The following is a 20923-nucleotide window of genomic DNA, read 5'->3' on the forward strand; positions in this document are numbered from 1 at the left end:
GGCTTCCTCTCACAATGCTTGAACCTTATCTTTCTGGTTTACTCATGTTTTCTTGACTTTTCATCATCTGGAGGTTGTTCATAACACAATGACATAGTTGCTTGCTGGCTGGAACGGTATGTCTTCTTTACATTGCCTGTTTGCAAAATTGAAGACTGACTTTGCTTTAGCATGGCTGCTTTCCAAAGCCAGGTTCTGGCACTGCTCTGTTCCTCTTCTCCTGCCTGAGTCTTGTCCTGAAGACTTGCTGCAGCGAAGACCTCCCATCACTTTGTAGATGCTGGAGACATCAGCTTGCCAATGGATAAATGCATGTTGTGCCTGACTTATGAATGCTCTTTGTGGTTCTGGTTGGCCTGGATCAGAAGAAATATAGTAGAATTGAAATGGCACAGGAGTGGTGGGGATCATCAGAGGTATGGAAATGATTCTGTAGAAAGAGCTACTTAGGCTAGGGGTCTTCAGCCTGCAAAAGATACAGCTGAGGGGAGGTATGATACGGTTATATAAAAGCAGAAGTGGGGTGGAAAGGGTGAATAGAGATCAGCTGTCCTGGAACCCTTCCAATACAATGGGGAGTCCAGTGAAGTTCAAGTGGCGCAGGTTTAAAGCGAACAAAGGGAGATGGGTCTTCACAGAGTGTGCTGTTAAGCTGTGAAATTCCTCAACATAGAATGTCGATGCTAAAAATGTATGTGTTTTCAAGGGAAGACTGGAGATGTTCGTGAAACAGAAATTGATCAAAAGCTATAAACCGCAAAAAATGTTTCCTTTTGGGTCAGGTAGTCCCTGAGCCTCCATGCATTCAAGCCTGGAAGAATAGTCTGGGAAAGGATCGTTTCTTGTTTGCTTTATTCTTGAGCTGTCCTCTAGACCTCTATTTTTGACTACTGTCAAAGCCAGGATACTGGGTGAGATTGCTCTTTGTTCTGACCCCTGGTATCATTGTTTTTATGTTCTTAAGCATTGCTGCAATGACGCTCAGGAATTACAAAACAGAGAAAATAAGTGTGGTGTCTTTCTACAGGATCATGGCAAATGCACAGCCAGTATGGTTAAGTTTATAGTATTATAGACCAGAGCCTGTTTCAGTATTTCAAATTTCAAAAAGTCCACTGCATCAAATGTTGTCCTGTTGTCCTGAAATCCTTCAGACTGACAAGGGGAGTAAGCCCAAATCTCTCAACATTCTTCCTGCTTCTGTACTATATGAAAGGTGGGCAGCACCGCCACCTTTTTTTGAAGGTGTCAAATACTACAGTATTTGAGTAGCTTGTTCAACAAGAACCTGCCAGATGGGAGAGTTTGGTGGGAAGAGGCTTATAATCAAGTTTTGGGTCAGTAAGAGCAGAGAACTGCCTTACGCCTGGGTGGGCAGTTCTAACACACCAGAAAGTTAAGGTTCAAAACCAAATATAAGGTCTTGTATAGTTTAGGTGGCAGCTGAGTCTGCTCACAGTTTTTATGTTCTTCATATATGTCTATTTACATACGTGTCTATTTAGTCCCCGTCCATACCTAACTTTCAGCATTTAGGTTTTTTTTATCTAGCCGTTAATTTCTCCTAACCCCATTTTACCTGTACTTTCATACATATATCATACCATCATTTTAGCATAATAGCAGTTTTGCAATGTTTGTAAAACTGCTTTGAAATCCGATGGAAATGCTAGAAGCTTTCTACTTATGTTCAGACCATAATTTACCAGTTACTTTTATGTATTGTGATGCTATTTTTGAATATCAACCACTGTCCTGCAAGCCTAAGAGGTCAATATGAACTAAATATGGAGGGGAAAAAAAGCAAGAAGTAGTTGCCTCATAAGATAATTCTGAACCATTGAGTATTAAAAATACTTTGGTGTAGATGGAATCCACTTAAAATCAATTTCTGGTGATGGAAATAATGTTAGCAGACTACTCATTTTTCAGTGTTCTTTATGACAAGTTAGAGAAACCATTAGACTTCTCTCAAATTATTATTTTATTGCTAGCTATTCTACTGTTCATTAATAATCTGGAACTTCCTGCCATGAAGAAATACTTTAATTTTAGAAAATGTTGAAGGAGTGAAATTTGAAGCAATTCTTTTACAGGAGTTGGCTTCCTACATGGCAGTTGACAAATGATACTGTGGGATAATTTTTATATGTATATATAGAAGTTAAAACCATCCATGAGTATCTTGGGAGATTATTCACATTTAGGGCATTTAATTTCTTCAGTCAAATTCAGAGCACTCTTTAAAAATGATAACTTGCTTCATAATCCAGCTGATGTTTTAAATAGCATAGGCATTTATGCACTTCATACGCATACGCTCTTCTGTGCCTTAGCATTTAAAAACTGCAGGCACAGAATAGGATTGCAAAGGTCATTTATGTATAATCTTGTCATAACACACCTTGCAACGTGATGTCAGTCTGGAATCCTGCCTCCACAATTTCAGTTATAAGGAGTCATTTGCCTGCCACCGTGTCGTAGGTGCGAAACTAAATTGCAGCGTGATTGTGATTGCTTCCAGGTAAGCCTTGATAATAGGAAATGAGCTCTGCCTCAAAAAACCCCAAACAAACAAAACCAAGTAAGGAAACAAAACATCTGACTATTGTTATAATCTAAATGACTTAAGAAGCTTGTGTCTGTACTAGGATTAAAACCAAGACTTCCTGAATCCCTTTTTTTCTCTGGTCTTTTCACTCTGGGGTCTGTAAAGCTACCTGGTTTTGCAGAATCTCCGTTGCTGCACTGATACTGCCCTTTGTTGCTGCTAAATGGGTTATAGACTAGTCTACAATTTCTGGGGTCAGCCACTTTCCAACAGCAATCAGTATGTTTTTAAACAGATGAAGAAGGTATTTTACTAAGATGGAAAATACCTTGATTTAAAACATAGTCTGAATTTATCAATTGAAAGGGTAAAAACTGCTGCTTTTGATGCAAATGACAAAACTTATATTGATTTTAAGTGGAGCCTTCACCAGAAATGGTTCCTGGGTTTTCTGGTGTTTTTTTGGTAGTGCGTGGGATTTTTTTGGTTTCTTTTAAATGGAGCTGATCAGAAGACAGCAATTCTGTTCAATCGCTGTTGCAAGGCTTAAGAATTTTACTTTTTTTCTGCAATGAGAAATCCATTTGAAGCATTCCTGCCGGTTTTGAAAATATTGGTCACTGTCCTTTCTCCCAGTAAATGTAGCTGGAGAACTTGAATTATGCAGTTTTAGCGCTGCTGTATCTTCACTCCACGATCCAATGGCAGAATCCTTTCACCTAAATTTTCTGTAAAGTTTCTGATGGTCTCTAGTCTATAATTCTAAAATGCTTGCATATGAAGAAAAGGAAATTAATAATTATGCATTAAAAGTAATGGAAAGAGTAGCAGGTTTTTCTACACAATTTTAGTATGATATTTGTGAGCGCTTTTTTCTTCTTACAATGTATATTTCATTAAATAACTAATTGACTTCAATCACTGTAATCCATTGCCGATGACACTGGGAAGTCTGAATGTAGACTTTTAAATTATTTTTTTTAAGCGTTCTTAAGATGAGTGCATAATTACTGTTGAAAATAAAGCTACGGATCTATAGAAAAGATGCAACAACACAGCTGTAGTTTCATACTAAAATCTTGAAGATCTGGAATTGCACTACAGTGAAAAAATAGTTAAGAATCTGCTGCATGGAATTCTAGTCATTTAGATTGTTTCTTAAGATTGCTATCAATAAATCTGTTCCAGTCTTACTAAAGCTGGGAGTGCAAATGCTTACCTTACAGGTAGGGGATTTTTATTCTTTTTACTCAATGGATGTGTGTGAAGTTGAACTATGGTGATGATAAATCTTGCATTCCTTTTATTTCTGCAGTACTATCCAAAATAGACTTATCTTTAATCACTGGAATCTAGCCTGAGAGTGTCACTGCAAATTGTAGTTTAAGTATTTTGAAACGTGAATTGCAGGTGTCATTCTGACAATAATTGACCTCTTTTCTACTGCTCTCTTATACCAAAATTTACTGACGTCTTCCTTTCTTTCTGACTGGTATTGTTAAAATAAAAGCTAGCAGAGCAGAAGATATAATAAAAATTAATATGTGCATGTGTTTTGCTCAGCAAAAGATATCTATGTTCAAAGCCAAATAATTTTAGTTGGAAAATGCAGAAATCCATTCATTGTCTCCTTATATCTGAACTAATTCCAAGTAGTACATTTCCAACATGCCTGTAATTATTACCTGAGTTCAAGAAGAAATCAAGATGTGGCGGAAGAAATCAGCTAGCATATTGGTAAGGGTAGCAAACATACACCGTACCTGCTCAACTAGCCAGTGCTTGATTTACCATTCAGTTGGAAATTTCTCTAAGAGCATTAGTGCAAATAGCCATACAACATGAGTAGATCATTTGGGACAATTACCGTCAAAATTTATACCAAACTGTTTCATATTTATTCTACATCTCTATCCCATATTGGTGATAGCAGATAGAATGTAAAAGAGGAGTTGAGATTTCACTGGAGGAAATAGTTGCGTACTCATACATATTCTATCCATTCTTTATATATTTCTAAGGACCTTTCTTCTCCCACAATTCTTGTATGCTACTCGTGGAGAAAGGTGCTGCGAGATCTTAAGTTTCATTTTCAAGTCTGAACAGAGTAATAAATGCATGCTCACGTCTGGCTGTTACGTGGGACCGGGAAGTGAAAACCGGTAATGCTAAACAATAAATACTAGAACAAATACTAGAACAAATACTAGATGTCAAAATTCTCTAATTTAGAAAACTTAGAAATGCTACAATTTCCCACATATCACAGTGTTTAAAAACACCATTATATATCCCTGGGAGCTAAAGTCCTTTACACAGCTGGGAAAATACATTCTTCTCAACAGCCTGGAAGGAAGCTGTTAAGTGATGTGGCGTAAGTGCATCTCCAATGCTGAGGTTTCTGCGTGGAGCCTCTCCACAGGTTGCTGCTGCCCTGGCTGAGAGCTATGTCAGAGCAGTTATTCTCAGCCTCTTGTTTGACAAAAGGGAGGGAAAAAAATATCTAAAACCCATGACTAGGGAGAGTAAATGAGCAAAGGTCTCTGCAGCATTTATTATAATTACAGCAAAAAAGAGGGGGGCGGGGGGAGAACAACAGCTTCTATCTTTGACTACTTTAACTTTTTGTCTGCAAAATACAAAATACCAAGTAACAGGAAAACATCAAAAAATATGAATTACAAAGTAACTCAAAAAGAACAAAGCATTTATATACTTTTGAAATAGCCCCAAGTATGAAGTCTGTCTTTATAAATAAAGCAGTGATATTTTTCTTAAACTGAAATTTTAAAACACAGGATGGTGGGGAATCCTGCCAAAATTTTCCATTTACGTTGCCTGAAGATAGGTATTTAAGAGCCATATCTAGTGGGCTGCTTTCTGGAGGTTTTGTTCTGTACAACTCTCATCAGATTGGTCAAATGTACAACTTCAGCTTTTGGTGCCATCCAATACTTATTTTACTCAGAACTTGATCTGAAGAAAACACCAAAATGTAGCTTGGAGATGCCAGTGACTGAGTAGGAAAAAATAGTTTAAGGATCTGCTAGACGATATTTAGAAATGACCGACTGTTTCTCATACATCTGTTTTAATTATTATGAGGGGACCTCCAGAAACAATGGTTCCATGTATGTTTCCCCATGAAACTTAAGAAAATTTAAATGTCTTTCCAAATAGACCCATTAAACAAACAATGAGAGGCTAAATAAAGTGAGTATTACTGTGGTATTACTATGTAGACTTTGCTCAGTCATAGATTTACATAGAAAAGTACCCACATTCTTAATTATTCTTCCCTTTTCATTCCCCTGTACAGATTTATGGAAAATTTCCTGTATTAATTATATCTCAGTAAAATAAAATACTTCATCGAAAGATATTTTCTTTGTTTCTTTAGTGAGTTACGTTGTTTTCACTTGAACAATTCTAATCTCTGTTAAGGCTTAGAGATGCAAAGTATCTGAGAATAATTTAATTATTGGAGCAGTAAGGGCTGTGTTTTAAATCAGTTCTGGATAATGCTGCATTCACTAACTATTCCCATCAACTTTCAGTTCCTCAGGGAAGGGATTTACACCAAGTACAGTGCGGAGCCCAAAAGCATTGCAGCAATTTGTAACGTTCCCACCTGAAGTGGATAGAGAGACAAAGCCTAAAAACTGAAGGGAATTCAGATTCTGCACTGGTCTACATAATTAATTTTACATTCACATATGCCTGATCTCATGTGTGCAATGTGCAGTCTTCCAAACCTTGGTCCTGCCTCCTGTATTGCTTGCATGTCTTCTGTACATGTCCATGTGATGGTGGGCAGGGCGGTTGGATTTGTTTGTATGGTCCTTGTAGAACCTGGCCCAGAAAGGCATGAGGTTAGCAAAAAGGCTTCTGCTTTTTGTTTCAAAATGTGTGATATCTACTCTTTTATTATTTGTTTACACTTTGTGTTGTGTGTTGCTGAGCTCTATGGTCTCAAACCAGGTCTTGTTTGTGCTTGCTACTGTGTAGGTACAGAGCAATTTAATGAGCACAGCTGTCTTCTGCAAAAGCTCTGTTTCCATTTAAATAACGCTTCTGCTGAGTTTAGTTCCAGGTTGCTCCTCACCACTTAAGCTCAACAGCTGGAGCTGGGGGGCACTCCAAAACTGCAAGGAAACTGCTTACGCAGAGGTGATGCAGTGATTCAACTAACTTGCTTTTACGTAAGTTAATACAACTTTGCTGAGACTTTGGTCTCCCATTTAAAAAAAAATCAAACAAACAAAAGCCCCCAAAACGGAAAATGCTATTTTGACATATCCCTCTGGGATTTTGATATCCAGGGCAGCAGAGTCATTGAATGCTACTTCGAGGTGGGAGGGAAACAAATTTATCTGGAATGTATCCAAGTGTAAAGAAACATCTCTGGTTTGCATTGATGTTTTGTTTGATAAACGATATGCCTTATCTCCCCATTCTTCTATTAGTAGACAATCATTATCTCATACAAATGTGTTCTTCTGCTGACATTATGGTTTAAGTAATCTGGAGTTCGTTTCAGGTGGCCTTGGCATTTATTGCCTTTTTTACAGAAGTCGAAGAACTCCATTAAAACCAGTTGTTTTGCTGAGACACACTTGAAATCTCAGCCTCTGAAAAGAGACTGTGACTTAAACTACTCCTGAAGCATTTAGTCTAGATTTTTTTTCACTCTCACTACTTTAGGAATCCTTCATATTTAAAATGGGGTAACTGTTGGGCCTGCTTCACCAGAACTCAAACTCATCTGGTATCCTGCCTGGCAATGGCGGTATCACCTGCTTCATGAAGTTTTTGTAGAGTTAGCCTTCCCTAGCATGTAGCTAAATCATGTCCTGAAGAGGGGCAAATCTCTGAAGAGGGATAAACATATATCTTTTATCTTAAACTGGACTTTTTACTGAGTAAATGTATTTGTTTTTAAGACTGAAGGAAATAGTATAATTTTACTAGAAGTATTGGTCTCAGTGTGACATTTAGTAAGGGACTCTCTTAAAATTAATCAAATCTACTGGACAGAGGTCATTTCCTGCACTATTGCAATGACACAAGCCTTGGATACTAGTGGTGTTTTCTTTGTGTTGCGTCATAGTTTAGTTCATGTTCATTGACTTTCCTCTAAACCACTGACAAGTTAATTATATGTATTAAAGAATTTCCCAAGCCTGTATTGTGATGTGAGCCTGCTCTGCTGGGTTCATTACTCATTTGTGAGTCTCAACATGAAACAATTTTGTAATATTCCTATTTATAAGAAGGATGTGAAACTTGTTTTTTATTTCCTGTATAGACTTTTTTATATTTACTCATTTATAGTTTTGTTTGGCAAAGTGGGAGTTCTTTCCGTGTGACAGCAAGAAATGCATTTGTTCAAGAAATAAACATTGTTGGTTCTTATCTGTAGATATGATGTGAAGAGGCAGCATGCCTTACTAGTTATATGTAAAATAATTTTAGCATCATAGACCCTAAAGCAGAGATTTTCTCACCCTATATAAGACAAGTACAAGACTAAATTCCAGCCATTCCTGCTTTTAGGGAAAACTGTGGTACCTTAGCACAGCCTTCAATAATTATGCAAAAAAGCAATACAAATGCTTGAATAGGTAAGACCTAATTTTGACATACAGCCATGGAAACAAGCTTTCTACTCAGCCTTGCCAGCTGTACATATGCTTAGGCTGTCTGAGCATAAGGGAACTGGGTCTTCAGTAAAACTAATAAAAATTAATTCTACTTGGTCACATGTGTTGATTCCAGAGCAACCAAAGCCTTGAAAGGTGGTCTTTATTAACCCAAGAGGTTTCTGTTGGTTTGTAGATGAATCCCTGGATGAGGATATAATGGCTCTTATGTGTTCTTCCCCAGTTATGGGTTGTCTTTGAAAGATTGAGGAGAAGCTTGAGTGATAGTTTACCATTTGAAGAGGGAGAGGAAAAAGTATTTGCTGGGGGTGGGGATGAGGGGGGAAATAAGGGAGGTGGGGCTGTGTTTTCTGACTGTAGCATGTAGTGCTGCTATAAATTACAGGTCAGATTAGAACATTAAAAAAAAACAAAACAACCGCCAACCAACCAAAAAAGTAAATAAAAAAAATTGGTCCTGTCATACCTGGAGAAATAGCTTGAACCAGTCTTGTTGCTTTTCTTTGCTGCATTTTAGCCTTTGTGTCAGTATGTAAGCCCCTAGAGTGCTTATGGGTAGAGTTTTAGATCTTGGGCACTGCCACCCAGGAATGCTGATCCAGCAGTCCAGGCCAGTGTCCTAGTGCTCCTTGCTATGCTCTGGAGTGGTAAATAGCAGCCAGGTCCCTAGTGGGACTTCACTTGCACGTGAGAAGTCAAATTTGGAAGGCAAGTGATGAAAAGAAACTATTCCATCAGCCATCCCCCTATCCTGCGCCTATTTGTAAATAACCCATGTCCCTAGCAGGGCTTCTGCTGTTTCGCAGTTCTGCTGCTTGTTTTTACTCTTTTTTTGCCATCGCCACCATTGCATTTACTGACATCTGTTTCACCCCAGTCTGGCAGCTCAAAATAGAGCCCAAACATGCAAAGGATATTAACTTTAAAAAACCTTCTTCCTATCAGCAGGCCCATAAGGTCTAAGGTGAGCAGATTGCTGTTTTTTCTCAGTACTCTGTCATGTGAATTCGCTGCCTGTGATGAAGGAAAATGGGAGCACACCCTCCACTCTTAAAGTATCCGGATGCCCAGCATGCTGGCTCCATCTCTATAAAAGAGTAATGTAATGACTGTCATCGGTAATAGAAGGTAAGGATGTTCTATGTCCTTTTAGTTTTTTAAAAAAAAAAAAAAAGTTGTTAGAACATTATTAGAAATTACTTGAGGGCTGGGTAAAACTCACAGGGAATAGTAATTGTGGAGAAAAAAAAAATATCCCACTTTAATGCAGAAATAAGGTTGGCAGGTGGGCCCTAGAGTAGTACTGTCCATACCAACTGGCTACATAGTTTTTGGGAGGGACTGGGAAGGACACAAAGCACTTAAAATTTTTCTGAGCATGTGTGGTACGCGTGCTCTCTGCATTTCAGTGTTTCTGCAGAAACTCATCTTAAATGGTAAAAAATATAGAGCAGTAAAAACAGGTGTGAACGTATCAGTCAGACCAAAAGAAGAAAACAGCATGACGGATTGCCTTAAGTTTAATGAGTTATTGAGAAACTCCTGTCGTAGTTATCACAGAGCTTCAAAATTGCTGAAATACAAATCCTATACTGTTATTAATATTTCTGTCACTCTCACAGGGAACATGTCTTAATTTTTCAGTGGTGCACTGGTGAAATAGTAAAATGTATTAAACCCTCACTTTTGTCAAATCCTGCCAAAGAAAATCCAAAACACTTTGGAGAAATTGGCCTCTTAAATTTATAGCAAAAACCAATCACAGGAAATTGGCCTCTCTAGTGCCATACACATTAAATGTGTTATGAATCAAAGTCACTAGTAGTTTCTTTTTGAAACGTGAAAAATGCTGCTATAATATAGCGCTTAGGGGAAAAAAAAAAAAAAAAAGTTGTAAAGCTTCCTCCCAATGGGGAAGTGAATGCTTTGCTGAGACAGGTTTTACAGATTCTCACCAGGGCAGTAACAGGTTGGAATGTACTTCTGGGAGTCCCTCATAAAATGCTATCAATTTTTAAAATAAATATTGGGAGTGTATCTTTCCCTGAGCTGAGTGGACTTCACTTCCCTAGCTGGAGACTGCTGGAGCATCCTCAGCAGAGATTACATCCCTGAATGTCAGTCTTTGCAGAGCGGCTGTTTGCCTTCAGTGACTTGTGCTCAGGTACCATGTGTTGCAGTGAAAAATAGCCCAGGCAATGAATCCTCAAGGTTCGTGTCTATTGAGAATATCACAGACAAAGCATGACAGTCTAAGCCACTGCTGGCATTACAGTGGTAATCCTAAAGGCTTGACCTAATCACAGAATCACAGAAACTTCAGAGTTGGAAGGGACCTCTAGAGATCATCTGGTCCAACTCCCCTGCTAAAGCAGGATTGCCTAGAGCACGTTACTCAGGGCTGCATCCAGGCGGGCCTTGAAAATCTCCAGAGAAGGGGACTCCACAACCTCCCTGGGCAGCCTGTTCCAGTGCTCTGTCACCCTCACTGTAAGGAAGTTTTTCTGTGTATTTGAACGGAACTTCCTATGTTCTAACTTGTGCCCATTGCCCCTCGTTCTGTCACTGGGAACCATTGAAAAGAGTCTGGCACCATCCTCCTTAAACCCACCCTTTAGATACTTGTGTGCCATAATAAGGTCTCCCCTCAGCCTTCTCTTCTCCAGGCTAAAGAGTCCCAGCTCTTTCAGCCTTTCCTCATAAGGGAGATGCTCCAGTCCCTCAATCATCTTAGTTGCCCTACGCTGGACCCGCTCCAGTAGATCCCTGTCCCTCTTGAACTGGGGAGCCCAAAACTGGATGCAGTATTCCAGTTGTGGCCTCACCAGTGCAGAGTAAAGGTGGAGAATGACCTCCTTCGACCTACTGGCCACACTCTTCCCTATGCAGCCCAGGATTCCATTGGCCTTTTTGGCAACAAGGGCACATTGTTGGCACATGGATAATTTATTGTCTACCAGGACCCCCAGATCCTTCTCCTCAGAACCGCTTCCCAGCAGGTCCACCCCTAACCTATACTGGTGCTTAGCATTCTTCCTCCCCAGGTGGAGGACCTTGCACTTGCTTTTGTTGAACCTCATTAGGTTCTTCTCTGCCCAGCTCTCCAGCCTGTCCAGGTCACACTGGATGGCAGCACGGCCCTCCGGAGCGTCAGCCACCCCTCCCAGTTTGGTATCATCAGCGAACTTGCTGAGGATACACTCTGTCCCATCATCCAGGTCATTAATGAATATACTGAACAAAATTGGACTGAGTAAAACCAAACCAACCAAAAGAAAACAGTCCCAGCCTTTTCTTTCTCCCCAAAAGCACACATTTATGCAGTCCTTCACATGCCTGGCACTTGGCCACCATCTTTGGGTAGGCACTTTTATATGTTTTTCTGTGTTTGGATTTTTTTTGACTGCATAAAGGGAGAGGGAGAGAAGACGGTTGTAGCAACAGGGGGATGAGATCAGGGGAGGTTCAATAGCTTTCTCATTTCTGCTTCTGTTATGAATAAGGTAGGGAACTTTTGAGACAGCCCATTGGCACTCAGGATACCTGCTTGTCTTTCCGCTGCTGGTAGTAGGCAAAGAAAGTTAATAGAAAATATTTGGTTTCTGCTCTGAAAATATTTGGCTGTTACTACAGTCTCTCACTGATGCAGACCCCACAGTTCTTAAAATTTCTTTCTCTCTTCAGTGATGAGAACCTTTTTCCAACTGCTGTTTCTCTGTGGTATTGTATCCCTGCATCATTTGTCCCCAGACCAGAAATCCACAAGTTAACGTAACTTACCAACTCACTGGTGACCCATGAAGGGCCTTCTGTGTGCTGGGAAGGAAGGGGCTGGTTCTCCCCTTGAGGCCACTGTGTGCTGCTGGTGGAGAACCTGCGCTGCAACCACTGAAACAAAACAAGCTTGTCAGGGCTGACCATAAGGGCCAAACATTCATGTGTCCCAAAGCACCTGAGAAAATGTAAGGAAGGCTTCCTCATTGCTCTTGAAAAGCTCTCGAGTCTCTTGAAAAGGCTCCTCTTCCCCTCAGACCAACAGATAGAAAAATCAAGTCCAGATGACATAAACCAACATTGTTTAGCTCCAAATTCTTTTTCCTTTACAGCCTGAATTTCCCCCCCCCCTTCTTTCTTTAATACATATGTTTGCAACACCAGGAGTTACTCCTGATTAATATTTCTGTAACAAGGGATAGGATGAAATCCTCAGGATCAAATATTTCCATTAAGTAGCCTAGCAGAGATGCAGAGCTGTTGCTTCTGTTTATTAGGATTTGCATTCGTTTTGCAGCAGCTCCTGGGATAACATGGGAAGGCCCAGCAGAGCTAGATGCAGTAACAAAAGGACAGTTTGAATAGGATTCTCGTCCCCTAACAAGGGGTATGTTCAAGGGAGGTATCTAAATCTGAGCTAATCCTCTTAGGCCCCATTTACAGACAAAAGAACGTAAGAGACATTTCAAGGCTTTAAAGGAGCAATTCATTTTCCATACTGTGACGGATACTTTAGGGGGAGATGAGCTGCTGTCGTCTTTTTCCCCCACTGACTTTAAAGGGAACTTAGAGCACTACCTCAGATGAAAATGTTTATACGACAGTGTGTTCATGTTGTGATATAAGTACATGCAAAAGAATTTTTTTTTTTTTTTATTTTGGTAACTCTACTTTACAACTGCGACTGCATTGTTTGGGATTCATAGCACTTTAGGTGAGAGTATAATGTGGTCTTCTAGCTAAGACTCATAGTTTTAAGAATGCTCCATCCTTACTGCACGTACCAAACCCAGTCTGAACCTGTGACTTGAGCATCTGCTTATTCAGTGGTCTAACAACAGTGATAACAAATAACCTTCCAAAATCTTGACTGTGGCAATCGGTTATGCTGAACTAGTTCTATATGAAATATCATCAATGTTTATTTTCTTTTTTGAAATGAACAGAACCATAAGTATTTGTTTGAATAATATTTAGAATAGGAGACTGCAGAATTAGATGGCTTACTCGTGTTTTAAGTTCAAACTACACCTAAGGAATTCTCTCTTAGATTTTTTTTTTTAGCTATTTGTTTTGAATCAAATGATAACATTTTATTTTCAAAGTAATACAATAAGAGGAGAAAGTGTGGCTGTCAGAGTTCAGGCTGCTATGCAGAGCTTGATTGAAGTACCACGTTTTCTTCAGTCTGACGCCCACACAGCTGCGTATGTTCCTGTGATGAAAAGAGGGACTACCAGCACTCAGCTGCATTGTTTAGGGTGCTTCTCCACCCCGGAACCTTGCAGATCAGAAGATGGAGAACAAAAAAGAGAGGTTTTCTCATGGCTTTGTTTTTCTCTGCACTTTGGAGTGGGTCTTCAGTGACTGTAATGTTGGAAAGAGTTAGTAGATGCTGTGTTTGTCTTCTGTTTCTCAGTGAATGCTGCCTATATAACAGGCTTTATTTAACTAAAAAGTGTGTATGTTTATTTGATACCATGTTTTAAAACAATTGTCTCTTTCATTGCATTCTTTAAAATGGGTTTCCAGAATGAAGTGTCATTTTGCTTTGACAGTCACTAAGACTCACATTTCAGATCCTCCAGGATGGGACCCTATGAAACACCACTGCAATTCTTCCAAGTTGAAGCTTTCCTGAGCAAACAGTTTTAAGATCTGTAGTGGTTGCTGCAGAGATGGAGCAATATCCTGCTTCTGAGTGGCTAAACATACTGTCTGGCAACATTTTTTGTTCCATTAAAGAATGGCGTACCTCACAACCTGGAGCAATGGCAAGGTAAAAGGTCATTTTTAGTCTCTCTGATCATTAGTGAGTACTTCACTAAAATTTGAGCACATAGAAGCAGCAGGTGCTAAAGCACAGACCTGTAGCTATCGTGTACATATGAAGAGATGATTTTCTGGGCATGAGCAGAGAGTGAGAATTAAATGCATGCCCAGCTGCGTGTGTTAAAGATGTACATCAAAGGTCAGCTTTGTTAGTTAGAAGTTGGTGTACCTGTTGCTTCCAGTAGAAGTTTATTTCACTTGCTTGTAGGTTACGCTGGGTGACGATTTGTTTTGGAGTGCTATACACACATGTGTAGCCCAGTGTCTTAGTGAAGTGAGCAGATGATGATACTTGTAGGTAGATGAATATTGTTGCATTAATCATCCTTAAGCTATGTTGGTTAGCATAGAAGAGGTGCTGCAATCATCTGGTAATCAGTGGATTCAGTTACGCGTAGGTAGGGCCTTGCACAGCCGCGTGTGTATGGGTATGCGCACAACGGTTTCAGGAGAGCCTCTTCAGTGTAGCTACCTTGGCACTTAAGCTGTGGATTTATTCACGTTACTATAGCGTAGCATTAAAGTCAGGCACTGTAAATGGTAATTATGCCTCCCATGCATCTCTTCCTTATGCTCTATTTTCCACTTCATCAATACACCCCAGTAATGATATCTCAAGTAATCCTTTCTTCAGCATCTCCGCTTGTTCAGCATGTCTAGGTTCAATGTCCTGCATATGAAAATTCGGTGGGAGAATCGACTGCATTATCATTTGAAGTGTTTCATCTGCATTATTAAATGACAAGGTGCCTGCAATTCACTGTAATGAAAGTTTAGTTGAGTACTGTTCTTACAAGCAAGCTACTGTCTTGGAGGACTACTGTAAACTGTATCTGTTTATTCCTGCAAAAATCTGCTTGACCTTTACTTGGAGACATCCCTCACCATGTGACCTGATGTGGGGAAGGGGAGTCCTTTGAGAAGTCACACTCCTGAGAGCGTGCATCTGCGATAATCAAATAATTCACACCCTTTTCCCAGCAACAAATCAGTTAATGTTGAATGTTCCAGATCTATCCAGAGATTTTGGGTGAATTCCTAGACATATTGAAATCAAAGGCTAAGCTTCTTCCACTAACTTCTGTAGGACCAGATTTTTATCCTTGGATGTTCTTGACAGAACACTTTTTTTAGGTATGTGACAACAGTGACATTTAAACACCCAATCTTAAGATTTCCCTGTGAGTTCTCTAGCCCAACCAACTCCTTTCCCCAGCCAAAAAAGCCTGTCATACAAGTTAATAAAGCATTTAAAGAATAAAAGACTAGAGGAACTTACTTGTTGTGAAGTAAGTTTCAGAGATATTATGAATCCTAGTTCATAATCTGGGGTGCTGCTATTATTTCTGGTTTTTAAATGCAAGACAGTTATCTTCTGTGGTTCTTGACAGCAGTGAGAAACCCTGAAGTATTTGAATGAATGAATAGTGAAGGCGGCAGTGGAGTATTACACTGTATTCATTATTCAGCTGTAACTCAAAAGCAACTTGATTTTTTTATTTTCCTACTTTTCTCAAGGAGGGGAGAATATGAAATTATTGCTTATTCCTTGGAAGACACTAGTGGGTGGGTGATCTTGCCTAGTCAGAAGACTGTATAGAGCTTCTGAGGTTCAGCTGTGTCATTTATGGCAGGCAAAATTTCTTGCTTCTCCTAAAGTGTAGATAGAGAGGAAGTGGCAAGAGGCTCTATTAGCTGGGGTTTGGGGTGGTGTTGATGGCCACTGTTATGATATGTTGAATTTCCAATGCACCATGATACTTGCATTTTTCCCTTGACAATAAAAAGGCTTTTGTTTTTCCTCATGATAACTATTCTTAATTTAAAATCATTAACAAAATCAATGACTCCAACATGTCCCACTATTTTTTTTTCTCCTGAAATTCATGTGAAAGAATATACAGTTAACTAAAAGGCATACCAAGATGCAATTTTAAAGCAGTATTAAAATTATCTCAAGCTGACGTCAAACTCAGGATAACAGGAAGGGTTGATCAGAAAACTTCCAATTATAAAGTAACCTTTAACTGTTCAGCTCAGTGAGAAGTCTTACGCCGCTTTAAGGCGCAGTCTTTCAGCAGAATTGTTTCTTTTATTGGACTCTCTCCAAAAGAAGATCATCTGTACTAATCAGGAAAGGTAATTCGGGATTTTTTTGTGACACATTGCTATTTAAATATACGTTATCTGATGATTTCTCTTACCCAACAAGAAGAGTGTTCCTGCTGTCTAACGTGAACTTGGTGGCATTGTGATCTGCTGAAGCTAAAAGGTTGGATGCATCACTAGTTTAGATCAGCACAGCTGTATTCGGCCCAATCTGCACAAGCTGAAGGTACAACTGAAGCACACACTTGCCAAGTGACGCTTCTTTCATCAAAATACATACAAATAAGTTCCTCTGAAATACTTTTCATTTATGAATACACAGAATAAAATGAACATTACGTGTTCTTCTGTATGCTATCTTAACCAACAACAAAAGTGAGTGACTAGAACAGCCCTGAACTGTAAATCCAAACAACAATAATGACCAAGGTGAAGACATGAGTAGGCATTACTTGTTAGCTGATCATCTCCCGAGGAGCTCTAGTCATGGGATGCCTTGGCCTAGAGTCCTCCTGATGCCAGGGGTAAATAGCTTATCCTGCAGGAGCTGCTGTGACAGTAGCAGGCACAATTTATGCCAGTCTGACAGCTTGATTTATACATCAATTAAGTGTGCAGTTACTGATTTACTAACAAGGCTTGATTTCCACCCCCCTCGCCCTCAGCACGCTCCCTCCATAAGCTTTGTAGATCGTATCAGAAATCGTTATTTGCTGGCAGAGCAGAGGGTCAGCAGGGACAGAGATAAAATCAGGAAACTTGGATCATGCTACTCTGGGATTTTTGAGATTCTTATGATGGTATTTCAGCGTGAAATTTAGTGATGAAGGAGATGCTGAATACCTGGGTATTGCCACTAGTGGTGCGTGCTATCAAGTTGGTGAGAGGTGGGTGTCTCATTTTCCAACTTTTTGCTGTTATGGGAGACAGTTAATTTCAGTGGTTTTAAATAGCTCAAATAGACTTGCTCAGGGCGTTGTATTGACTGGATTTTGAAAGGTTGATTGGCACCCTACTGAGAATAAAAGCCAGCATAAATGACGCCAGTCTGCGATGTAGCCAGCTGAAATACGCTTTCAGAGGCTTGTCCATAAATTATCCTTCTGTTGCTCAAGCACAGAAGTCACCAAAGGAGAGCCTACTTCTCTTCCTAGTGATACAGGAGTGCTGGGTAACCAGTCGTGGGAGGAAAAGGAGAAAAGCAGTTTGAGGAAATGAGCTCTGTGCTGGTTCAAATTGGTGTGCTTGCACTGGAGCAGTCGGGGCTGCGCTGATATCCAGTGAACATAAAAGGGCAAGTGCACCAAAACCCATCAGGTGCTTTTTACTGTGGCTTACTACAAAACTCGTTTTCTGGTTTGTTCAAAACCCGCTGGTGCATCTCCCTGAGAGCACAGAGGAGTCTCCTTCTGGATTAAAGTGTAGTCGTCTTGCAGAGTGGGATGAGAAAATAGATATGGTCTTGGAGAGCTTTTGTTTCCTGGGCCGCTTTTGGCCAAATGTTTCATTTGGTTCTCCAGAACACTGGAAAAAAGCAACCATTCATATCTATTTCAGTGGTCTGTCTGGATACTCTGTCACTTAGTGTTCAAGAAAATAGCTCATCATGCTTATATGTCCCTTTCTCCTTTCTGCATCATATTACTTAACGCCTGGCTAACACCATGCTGAACCCTCTTCCTTGCATCTCCCTCTGATTGGAAAAACTCCCACGGTGGAAGAAGAGTAATTTTTTTTAATTTTTCATTTTTTGAGTTAGAAATCTTTGTGACTGTATTTATGCTTGCTTAGCTGTTCTCCCGCTTTGTGCAAATGTTGCTGCCTGCAGATGCATAGGCCACTGCTTCCCTGTCTGTGCCCAGTGATTAGTGCAGTCCCGAAATAGATTTCTTCATGCTGGTGGAGCTGCATGCACACAGAAATGCTAGTTTGAAAAACTGGAGTTAACAGCACGCATGGGAAAAGACAGCGGCACACTTGACTCTGTTTTTGTGATCATGTCCAGATGCTGTTCTAAATAATGGTGATAATGAGAGTAGGAGAAAAACAATGGTAATGACTGGAAATACAAGGCCAGTCCTTTGTGTGCTCCCCAGAGTAACGCTCTTTGCAAACACTCTCAGGGTGTCAGTCTCATTTCTGTGCTGTCCTCTCCGAGAGGCAGCCTCATACCCCTTTGCCACATGTAAAAACACCAGTGGTTTGTCATTGACTCTTCATCTAGCAAGCATGCCAGCAATGTTTGCCTATTTTCTTTGACAAATGTTCTCCAGAGAGGAATCTGCTACTAGTCTGTGTTGGGGTGCAGGGGCTTGGTAGCTAATGGCTGGGTCACAGTCTCAAGTGAGATTTAGGTTCTCAGCTCTTACCGAGCATCAGAGCGAGCTGAGGACCCAGCTGCTTCTTTTGTCCTTGCAAATACTCCCTCTCGCTAAATCATCTCCTCTCTATCCTTTCCAGTAAATTATAAATTTTACTGGGTTTTGCTGCAAGTGACAGCAATTGAGCAGGGCAGGGGAGGGGACAGAATGGATCCAAAGTTAATCATCATGTGTGGTCCCAAAGCAGAAAAAGGACGAAGCCAGATTTTCTGTAGACTTGCTCCCTGTCAGTGAAGTTTTTGCTGTTGAAGGAGCGCACAACTTAAAGTGGAAACTGTTCCTGCAGCTCTCCCACTCCTTGCGCTCGCTCCGGCTGTACCTATACCAGTAGATGAAATAGGATGGTTCTGAGCACTTGACCCCAACTGTCCTTGGAGGCATTCTCTTGCGTGTTTTTGACTATGGCCGACAAAAACTCTCTCAGACAACCTCTGGACCTTGTTCAAGAGTCAATGCAGGACAGGGATCATTACTACTGGGCAGTTTGCTGGTGGGCACCCCTTTATAAGAATAAGGGAGCTGAATAGTGCGAGTGGAGGCTGTCCTGTGTCCACTGGCCCCTGGCTCAGAGAAGAGACCCAGGCACATCTTGTCAGTGGTGCCTATGGAGGGTAGGCTGCTGTCTTGCTCTGAGGGGCCCGTTCATGGTGTCTCTTCACCAAAGCCTTGCTAGCTCCACCAACGTCGCAGGAAGGGGTCTGGCTGGGTTAGATGAACCTCAGCCACTTGGGTCTGCGTTATCCAGTAGTACGGGCTTGACAGCTGCTCATGGTGGTGCCTCAAGTTCCATCAAAAGCTGAGGCTAAAAAAATCATCCAGTTATTTTTCCTTCCCTGTAGAAGCACTAATGCTACTAATGTTGCTACCCAGTGACAGCTTTGTCCATCGGATTTTTAAGTTATTGGGAAGGACAAGGAGAAGGAAACACATCCAGAGTGTGTCAAGGTAAACTTAATTTCCCGAGTCCAATGATAAAACCAGCGAAGTTGATACTGCTAATTTATCTTTTTAAAACTCCAATAACAATTGCGGTAGAAAATGTGCTGACAACTCATGTTTTTTTGTCTATAATTAATTAGCACCTAAGAACATTGTATTATTTTTGACAGTCCGCTGAAGTTCTTGAATTGATATTTCTTGCAAATAGCTTCTAAACAGAAGGAATGTATTTACAGTCAGAGTTGATGGATTTGAAATCGTGATTAAAATAGATTATTTAATCAGCCAGCAGAAATCTTTTACGTAAATCATTCATTTTTGTTTTCTGTTTCATTTGTACTTGGTAGCTATTTTCCCAAAGAAGCGTGCATTGTTAAGGCACACGTGACCATTCAAAACATGTTGATTCACAACTCGATAAAGCTGTTGAACTAAAAGCTAGGATTACTTTGCTAAACTGGGAAATGCACGTTATATAATTGTCTACATAATTTCATTACAAATGAATGCATACTAAGTGTTCTTAATTTTTAGTAATTTCTTAATTGGTGAGATAGAATGAATGTTTTCAATGTCTGTCTCGTGTCAGACAGTCTATGAGCGGGAACTAATGAAAGTGCAATTGAGATTCATGTCAGCATTTTGAATTGTTTTTATTTGATAAACTTAATAACATGCATACTGCCACAGAAAGTCCATTTAGCTTAGTCTCTTTTTAGTACCACTTAATAGCTTATGCCTAAGAAAGAATATAATAATGAGGTAAGCGTATAGTAATACTTCCCCAGTGCACTATACTGGTCTCTAGAGATTTGTAGCTTATGGACTATATGAGCCAAATAAGCTTTTCTATGTTTAATAGCCCTGACAGATACATTTTTTCCCTTCCATTTATTTGTCTGAATGCGTTGTGAACTTCGTAAGATTTTTAGCATCTCTTCCCACAGCAAGTAGTTCCACTGCTGAACTGTGCATTACATGAAAAAAGCCTCCTTTTGCTGTTTTTATCCTGCCACATGCTGGTCTTATTGATTTCATTTTATTTCTATTAGAATAAGCAGTGAACAGTCATTTCCTATTCACTTTCTGCAAGCTAATGAGGATTTTATGGATGCCTGTCATCTCTCCCTCACTCATCTCTCTAGATCCTGATGAGTCGTGGTCCATTTAATTGTTCTTTATGTGGAATATGCTCTGTGACTTTGACTGTCCTTTTGTATTTTTCTGTACATTTTCTGAATTTGCTGCATTTGTTATCATGTAGAGGGAACCAGTTTGGCCACTGTTAAAGATGCGAGTGTACTATGCATTTATACCAAAAGCCATTTTCTCGAGTTCTCTACTATTCTTTAAAGATAGCTAGGAATTATTACAGTGTTTTGCAGACGGGGGGAAAATAAGTTTGCCAAACCATATTTTGTGTTTAAAGCTAACTGATCCATTCAAGAAGTGTA

General features: G+C 40.0%; 1 protein-coding gene across 1 annotated transcript in view; it reads left to right on the forward strand.

The window, feature by feature from the left end:
* PHACTR1 (phosphatase and actin regulator 1) overlaps nt 1–20923 on the forward strand; it is a 319282-nt gene that overhangs the window by 80181 nt on the left and 218178 nt on the right. The gene's annotated exons all lie outside the window — the stretch shown is intronic.

This window comes from Rissa tridactyla, chromosome 2 (genome assembly GCF_028500815.1).
Source record: "Rissa tridactyla isolate bRisTri1 chromosome 2, bRisTri1.patW.cur.20221130, whole genome shotgun sequence".
Classification (NCBI taxonomy): Eukaryota; Metazoa; Chordata; class Aves; order Charadriiformes; family Laridae; genus Rissa; species Rissa tridactyla.